This window comes from Coloeus monedula (assembly GCF_965178545.1).
Source record: "Coloeus monedula genome assembly, chromosome: 19".
NCBI classification, from domain to species: domain Eukaryota; kingdom Metazoa; phylum Chordata; class Aves; order Passeriformes; family Corvidae; genus Coloeus; species Coloeus monedula.
In genome coordinates this window covers 1663237-1672641 of record NC_138799.1, presented here as the reverse complement: position 1 = coordinate 1672641, position 9405 = coordinate 1663237, and positions in this window count along the sequence as shown.

Here is a 9405-nt window from a genome sequence, read left to right as displayed (position 1 = left end):
AGGGTGAGCTGTGCGAGTGGCGTGGTCAGGAAAGCGCCGAGCTGGCAGCGCTGGGGTTCCACACGGGTATTGCAGCCCTTCCTGTGTGCAAGGAGGGAGCTCTCAGGGAGGGCTCAGGATGACACTGAATATGCAACAGCACACAAGGTGGTGGATCGATCTGCATGGAGTGCCGGGGTGTGGGTGAGGGTGCGGGGTGGGGTGTGCAGGCACTCACACTGCAAGGGCAGTGAGCTCTGCAGCAGAGTGCCCTGAGAGCAGCACGCCAGGGCACACAGCACCCAAGGACCCCTGCTTCAGCCTATCCATCCTCTGAACATCACCTGGCACAGGGGGCAGAATGACCTGCCAGCCTAAAGTCTGTGTTGGGGCTGCTCTTCCGGCAATGTCAAGCCCCAGTCCTCCAGGAAAGCTCCTTCCCTGCCTGTGATCTGAAGCTTTTCCCTGGAAATACTCTAAACAGAAACAGAAAACACATCAAGGAATGAAAATGCCTTTTCAGAGTCTGTGAAGCCTCAAGTTGCCATCCAAGGGAAGACACAGAAACCTCATGTCCCTGCTGTGGGCAGCCTGAGCTCCACCACAGTGCAGAATCCCAGGGCTCTGGGGTGTGTATGAAGCAGAGGCAGGAGCCCCGTCCCGCCGGGGCAGTGACAGGGGTAGACGCAGCAGCCATGCCCTAAAACGTGAAATAACTTCTTCACCCCACACACTGCATGGCTGAGGTACAAATACTTTGCTTAGGCACCCAGCCAGCCCTAGGGACTCAGGGATGCTCTCCAGCACCAGGATGCTCTGCCCCAGGGATAACTCTCACTCGGCAAAGGGAATTGGGCACCTCCCTTGGTGGTGGCACCTGCCTGTGTAGGGATAACAGGGCTGGGACAGCACTTGTTGAGGGACACCCTGGAACCGGTGCAGCTGCTCCTCTGCTGCAGGACAGGGCTGTCAGCAGCCCAAGGAACCCCAATCCCTCCTGGCCCCACTGCTGCCCACACCGGGCTGGGGATGGGGGCACGGGCACCGTGTATGGGGCCGGCAATGCTCTCCCCACGCTATTCTTAGGAAGGGTAAAGTTTATACAAGAAATTTAAGCTTTAAGCCCAGGCACCATAAATAGTCTATTTTTCAAGGGCTCCAAGTCAGTTGTAGGCTCAAAGCCAGAGCCGAAATTTGGCAGCTGTCTTTGTTTAGTGATTAATTAAAATGAGGTAACAAAACGAGACATATCTATTAACGAGGGTATTTGCAGCGTCAGTAGAGGATTCCAAATGGCTGATTTTTTCCCCTTTTAATCTTCAAACTTCTCGTTAGGAAAACAAGCTCTTCCTCTGGCCGCAGCCGGGTTGGGAGGGAAGGGCTGAGCCGCGGCCCCTCGCCCGGGCAGCGGGAGGGGAGCGGCGGGCAGGCAAGGCTTTATCTTTATGGTCCTCTTCCTTTAAACAAAGCAAACCTCTGCATAAAGATTTTTCCAGTTTGGAAATTTTATTAGACCTTAAAGTAAACTTCAATGGAGAGACCCTTGGCTGTGACAGAGGCAGGAGGGGGGAAGCTTTGCACGTTGCCGGCCTCTCCCCAGTGGGTGCCATGCAATGGGACTAAAATGGGAGCGATGGAGGGAAAGGGGCATTTTTCAGGCTCTTTTCCACATTTGCCAGGCAAACAGGGCCAAACCCATGTCCCTGCCTCCTCTTGGGGCAGCAGCACGCAGCATTCTGGGCACCCTGAGGAGGTGTGACCAGACAAGGTGACAGCAGGAGGGTGAGGATGGAGCCTGGGAGGCTCGTTCCCATCCGCTGTGCTCTCAGCTCATCCCTGATGCTGGATGCATTTCCTAGAACAGAAAACCAAGTGGAGCATGAAGCTGCCTTGTGTGGGAGGTGCCTGTGGTCAGAGGAGAGGGTTAAAGTGTGTGCAGGGGTCAGAGGCAGCTCTCAGGGGTGTGTGAAACAGGTTCACCCTCCCCAAGGCTCCAAAGACTTAGCCACATGGGAAAGCACCCAAGTATGAGGAAAAGGGAAAAACATCCCAAAATAGTTTAGTCTTGTTTTCTGCACTGAGACGCCCAGACAGGGTGGGAGTTCTGGTTGTGTCTGAGCTAAAAATTACAGTAAATAGAGAAGTGGCTGCAAAGCCCCATGTTCTGGGTAACAGGAACATGTGCAAACACCGTCCATCAGGGCAAAGCCGCACTGCGATGAAGGACCATAAATAAATAAATGAGGAGGGGGATGGAGTGAAACGAGCTCTGTGTCAAGGGGTGAACTGTCAGCCACCCACTGAACTGCGCCCTCTCTCCAGTTTGTTTCATGGGATGACTGGGAGGGAGGGGAAGCAGCTTTGTACCTGGGGACCACTCTGAGCAGAGGTGGGATCCTGGCATCCATCTCTGCGTGGGGGTCTGGCACCACTGAACCTACCTGGGACCACGTGGGGCTGGTTGTGCCAGGACAGACCAGCTCTGGACTGTCCTGCTCTCCCTGCACCGCTCTCCAGGCCCATCTCAGCTGCTGGGAAAACCCCAGCAGAAATCCTGAAGTCTGGTTTCTGGAGGAGGCGATGGAGTGGGTCATCGGGTCCTGAAGGGATCTGCTCTTGTGGCACACAAGCCGTGCGAGGAGCGGGATGGGGAGAGGGCAGATTCAGAGTGGAGGAAAGCCCACTGCTCCTCCTTGGGAGATCACTGCTCCTCTCCCGGGGAGGAAAAGGGGGATACATTCCATGAATGCTCCACGGCCCACTTTAATTGTCAGGAGTTGCCCACATCAAGCACCAGCTTCAAGGCCCTGTGATGCAAGTCCTGGGATGGGTGAGCTGGCAAAAATCCAGCAGCAGCTTGGGGTCCTGGGCTGTCCAACCTCTGTCTGGAGCTGGCCCACGGGCAAGGTGCCATCCTCAGTGGGGCAGGGTCCCATGTCCCAGGCTGCTGCACTGCAGAATTACGGCTGCGCTGGAGGGGGACAGGGCACTCCACGGGGCAGAGGCCCTGCCTGTGCTGGCTCTGCTCTCCGGGCAGGATTTGCGCTGGGGATGCTAAAGGTGGCACCGAGGGCAGGTGACAGGCAGTCAGGGGGTGGGAGCTGTGCTGCGGGATGGAGGGAGCATCCAGGTTCTCCGGACAGGGCAGAGCCCCAAGCAGCAGCAAGGGCTGGGCAAGGACGTGGAGCAGCCCAGGGGCAGCACGGAGGGGATGGGACAGAGCAGGGGGCACAGAGCAGCACGAGGGACAGCGGGACGGCTTGGGAGGTGGCGGCGGGGCAGCCTGGGGGCAGCCCGGGGGGAGAGGGGCATCAGGGGATGGCTGGAGGGAGGCGGAGGGGCTCGGGCGGCTGCGGGGGCTCGCCGGGGCTGCCCCGTCCTCACCCCCCCGCCCGGGCCCGGCGGGACGCGGCGGCGGAGTCGCGGTGCCATCTAGGGCCGGCTCGGGCCGCTGCAGGGATGGGCTGCGGGACGGGGAGAGGGGCTGCGGGATGGGGAACGGGGCTGCGGGACGGGGAGAGGGGCTGAGGGATGGGGAACGGGGCTGCGGGACGGGGAGCGGGGCTGAGGGATGGGGAGCGGGGATGCGGGACGGGGAGAGGGCCTGCGGGATGGGGCTGCGGGAAGGGGAACGGGGCTGTGGGACGGGGAACGGGGCTGCGGGATGGGGAACGGGGCTGCGGGAAAGGGCTGCGGGATGTGGATCGGGGCTGTGGAGCGGGGAACGGAGCTGTGGGACGGGGAGCGGGGATGCGGGACGGGGAGCGGGGTTGCGGGAAGGGGCTGTGGGACGGGGAACGTGGCTGTGGAACGTGGCTGTGGATCGGGGCTGTGGATCGGGGCTGCGGGAAGGAGCTGCGGGACGGGGAACGTGGCTGTGGATCGGGGCTGTGGATCGGGGCTGCGGGAAGGAGCTGCGGGACGGGGCGGAACAGTGCCCGGACACCGCATCCCCGCATCCACCCGGTCCCTCCAGAGCCCAGCCCGGACCGGGCCCGGCGCTGCCGGGGGGAGCAGCCCGCGGTGCCCCGGGGACCCCGCCCGGCCGGAGTCGCCGCAGGAGCTGAGGTGACGGTGGTTTGCCACAGCCTGCAGCTGGCCAGGGAAAAGCTATTGGAGGGCTGGACCGAGGTGCACGGAGCCCAAGGGCAGCCTGATGGTGATGGACTGGACAGCAAGGGCCTGGAGGAGGAGGGTCCGGTGAGGCCAGAGCTGAGGCTGGCTGCATGTCCTGCCTAGGCGTTGTGCTTCCAAGTGTTTGCATTTCCTTACCATTGATTACACAGCAAACCTCCTGATCTCTCCCCAGTTTCTACCATCGGCCCCTCTAAGACTTTCCCTCTGTCCTGCAGCCTGTGCTGTTCACTGCAGTCCCATTTAATGAACATTTGACCTGGACAAGGGGAGAGCACGAGGTGCTTCCCAGTGTGCATCCTTGAGCTGCCAGACATGACTGTGACTGGGTTTTTGCGAGCCAAGGACAGGGGACAAAGAGCAAATTACAGGGAGAAGGATTCTGCTCCTCCTCGAACTAAAAGGAATTGATTTAATTTATATTTTGACAGGCAATATTGAATTTTTTTTTTACAAGCCTCTGCAGCTGGATGTGGGATGTTTACTTTTCTTTTATTGAAAGAGAAGAAAGCAATATCCCTGGACTGGGAGGACTGGGAGAGGGAGATTGGGCTCTGCAGGGGCCAGGCTTATCCCTACATCTGCTCCTCTGGCAGACACAGGACCAGGGGGCTGGGGGAGATTGCAGATAAGAAAAGTAAACTCTACTTCAATAAAGCTCCCTGGGTTACACCTTGTTGTTGGCTCCCTGAAAAAATTCTAAATTCAGGTGTTTCTGAGGCCTAATGAATTTTTCTCTTTCCCATTTAGTTGCCTGTATCTTTGCATATTTATTTTGGGGTTTTTTTTAAGTTTTTTTTCTGGCTAAGGCAGTGCCTGTCATGCCCTGTGCCAAGTACTGTCGTTATTTGTTGCTGAGAAACAAGATTTTTCAGCAAAATGCCACTAATCCGAGGGCTGAACCACCTGAAAGCTCACCTCTTAAGGTAATCCTATCCACAATCTCCATTCTAATCTTTTATGGCAAAAGAAGCACTGTCAGACTGATTTCTCCTCCTGGATTCCCTGTCTGTTCCCCATTGCCTGATGTCACTGGGAACTGCAGTCACTGTATCCCGCAGGGGTTTGCAGGGTAAATCCACGCCTGAGGCTTTGCAGAGCCAAACCCAGCAGGGTTTAAGGTAAATCCTTGGAGCTTTTGGAGCTGCAAGCTGCAATGCTGAGAAAGGGGGGACCCTCTGTGAGCCCCTCCTGCTGTGCCTTTTTGCAGGCTCACCATAACCCACCTGGGGACTGGGGGATTTTGACACTGGTTGCTCAAAGGGAATCAGGGAATTCTCATGGGAAGCAAGGCTCACCCAGGAACCTGTGCTCACATGGAATTCCATGTCAAGGGATGTTAGAGGAGAAGCTTTAGGGATAATTGAATGGTCTCATGCCCTGCTGGGGGCTATATAAAATTGTGTGCACGGACAGCTCACTCCAAGGAAAGGCTTAGGGACACTCACACAAGTTCCCAGATCGCCCCTGCATGCCTTTGTCTTGGGCATGATGTCCCAGCCACTGGTCCATTTGGGATTCAATTTTGTGCAGTTTCCATAAGCTGGACTTGCCTCTGAGGGGCTGGCAGGGTGGCCAGGAGCATGTCTGGCCTCTGGGGCAGTGGAAGAGGGGGTCTGGGACAGCCTCCTGGAGTACCCCTGCCTCAAGGTCATGCTGTGCCTGCAGGGAAGTCCTTGTTGCCGTGTTCAGGTGATGCTGCTCAGCATTGCTTTCACTGCTGGGTGAAGGGAGGTCAGCGTCCTGTCCAGGGGTGGGCCAGGCCTTGGGGCACCTTCAGGGAGAGGCTGTGAGCTGCCCACGCTCTGCAGCCGTTCCAGGTCTGTATGGAGGCAGCGTGCACTGAGCCCCAGCTCCAGCCGCACGCCCTCCTGGCTCTGGGTGATGTCCCCATCCCTGGGAAGCCACGAGCAGCCTCTGGCAGGCTCCCAGATGTGTCCCTCAGAGTGTCCTCTCTCGATCCCTGCTGTCTTTGGGGGATTCTCTACGCCTGGGACCAGCATCTTGTGGTTATTGCTTTGCCCTCAAGAGTTACTTTCCACTAATTTTGCTTCTTATCTTGACGAGACTGGTTATCTTTATGAGCCACTGACACACCAAACTCTTCATATTGTCCTGTGCTGTCTTTAATCTATATGTAAACCTGCTCTTCTAATAAACCCCAGACTCCAGGGGATGATGATAATCAGTGGAATACACAGCAAACAAAGGGAAGCATCGCTATCACCTTGGGAAAATCCCAAAGATAAGAATCCTCCCTTGTCAGTTCTCGGGGCCTGTCGGGATATTACTTTTAAATCTCTCTTGTGGCATGGCTGATGCTATCGCTGCAGCTGAGTTAGCTACCCAAACTCGGCGTTACTGTGTGTTATTGGAGCATTACTGGGCCAGATGGGGAGCGTTTCGCCGCAGCCCCGAGGCAGAGCTGGGTTTATGATGACTCTCCAGGTTAGGGGTGGTTATTGAGTGTGATCTCTGCACACTGCAATGGGGAGTGAGGCTTTTGGGGGAAATCAGACTGTAGTTTAGCATTTAATATTAAAGGGTCAGGAGAGCTGCTCCAGGAGATGGGTGTGCTCCTGGAGCAGTGTCATAGAATCCCAGAATGATTGGGGTGGAAGGGACCTTAAAGATCATCCCATTCCACTCCCTGCCATGGGCAGGGACACCTCCCACTACCCCAGGTTGCTCCAAGCCCTGTCCAACCTGGCCTTGGACACTGCCAGGGATCCAGGGGCAGCCACAGCTTCTCTGGGCACCCTGTGCCAGGGCCTGCCCACCCTTACAGGGAAGAACTTCTTCCCAACATCCAATCTAAACCTACTGTCTTTTATGTTTGAAGTCATTTTTCCTTGTCCTGTCACTCACTGTCAATAGTCTCTCTCCATCTCTCTTGTAGGGTCCCTCCAGGTACTGAAAGGCAGCAGTCAGATCACCCCAAAGCTTCTCTCCTCAGGCTGAACAATCCCAATTCTCTCAGCCTTTTGTCACACCAGAGGTGCTCCGTCCCTTTGATCATCTCGGTGGCCTCCTCTGGACTGGCTCCAGCAGCTCCATGTCCTCCCTGTGCTGGAGGGCCCCTCAGGGCCCAGCTCATGGCACCATCACAGCAGCTGCACAACGGGAGCAGCCGCCTGCACAGGGCACGAGCCACGCTCAGTCATTACTCTACAGGAACTACAGGGACTGAGCTCTGGGGTGTCCCTGCTTACCCACAGACCCCTCTGTTAGGATAGGACACATCTCATCCAAAACAAGGACCAGAACTGTGAAACAAAAGACATTTCCTCCTGAACCATGACCCAGTCTTGGAAATTCCTGCCCCTTTGTGAGATGCCAGAGCAGCCTGCAGCCCAAACAGTAAAGGGCACTTGTGAGCCTCCGATCAGCTGCAGGGGTTTTATGCACTTGCAGTGAAATATCAACAGGACTGATGAGGTACTGCAGGCAGTTCTGCCACTCTGCAGAGGTGGAGTCACAGCTCTCCATCCTCGCCTGTGCACACACCTTCAAGCCAGCGAGGCTGGACAGAATTGCCAAGGGTTCATTCGATGAAAAATACCACACACCTTCTCCGTCACTTCACCCACTAAAGAAACATTGGCTGCAACCCCCATGCCAGCTGGGCAGGGCCCTAAGAAAACTCTTGTGCTACCAAAGGTATTTAAAAAATGCATTAAGCAAAAAAAGAGGTATTTTCATGCTTCCTCATTCACCTGGCCAGAAAAGCATTGCCAGGGGGAGGGATCGATGCAGCAGTGGGGCAGGAATGAGCAGAGAGCACTTGCCTTTGGAAACTCCAGCTTTTATTTGGGAGCAATTTAAAAATCACAGAATCACAGTCTCTTGAGTGGGAAAGAACCCCCAAGATCACCCAGTGCATCCCCTGGCCCTGCACAGACACCCCAACACTCCCACCCTGAGCATCCCTGGCAGTGCTGTCCAAGTGCTCCTGGAGCTCTGGCAGCCTCGGGCCGTGCCCATTCCCTGGGGAGCCTGGGCTGTCCTCGTATGGCCCCTCATGGCCTTTCACCAGCTTTGTGTCCTTCCTCCTGCCACTCCCTAAGAGCTTTAGATCTTTCTTATGATGTGGTGCCCAAAACTGCTCCCAGGACTCGAGGTGAGGCCTCACCAGTGCGGAGTTTAAGATCCAAACCAGCGTTTCCCTTCTCACACGGGGTGCAGAGCCAAGGGTCATGAGTGAGCTCCAGGCTGCAGCACTGTCACGAGTGAAATGTGTGTGAACAAAGAGTTTGCCACTCAGAGGAACAAACCTTTTACTTCATTCAGAAGTGAGGAAAACCAGGGAAAGCTGCGATGCTAGTTTGGGCTGTCATGAAGAGATGGGAGTTGGGAGAGTGGTAAGTGAATTATAGGTCTGAGGAAAGACTGCACAACAGCTGTAAACAGCATGGCAAGGTGTGGGGGTTTGGATCCTGACTGAAAGGATCACTGGAAGAGAAAGGGAAGAACATTGGCACTAAGAACAAAGGGAGACAGTGTTTGGAAAACAAAGCACTGGGAAAGATAAGGTTTTCCTTTGGAACTCGGGAAGACAAGGAATATTGATGGCCAGGGTTGTTTATGTTGGGGTACTCTGGTTACAGTAACACCAAGTGGATCTTTTTGAAGCAAACAAAAAGCCCCAGAGAGCTCACACGGTGTTTGGAGAGCTCGAAAATAAACAGAGCTGCAGCCTGGTGTTTGTACCCAGGCCATGAACAGGCTCCTGTGGGAGAGGAGCAGCAGGGAATGGGGGAGCCTGGGGAATCACAGGGTGGTTGGGGTCCGAGGGGCCTTGGGAGGCCCAGCCGCCTGGTCAAGGTCAGGCCAGGGCCCCCAGGGCTGTGTCCAGCCTGGTCCAGCAGCCAAGGAGAGGGCACTGCACAGCTGAATGGGTGCCTGCCCCAGCTTGGCTCTGCCGGGCTTTGAGAGCTGTAATTATGGGAAGGATGGCTGGAGTTCCCCTGAGAACAAGGCCACACAAATATTTAGCTTGCCAACAGCCAGCTGCCTGCTGCTGCCCCGTGCCCCACGCTGGGCTCTCATACTCACACTGGCAGGCCCATCTCCTGTGCTTTAGCTGCTAGGAACTTCCCCTTCCTTGGGTGAATCTGCAAAGAGTTAAACACAATCATCACCCAAATCAACAGGGACAGGAAACAAGATCCACGTACCGCCACGTTAAGACTTCCTCCACAAATCAAGGGAATGGTTTTTTCCCCTCTTCAGTTCCACAGCCACTGCTCCAATTTACCCCAAATAGGTTTTTCTAGACTGCCTGCTTTCCAG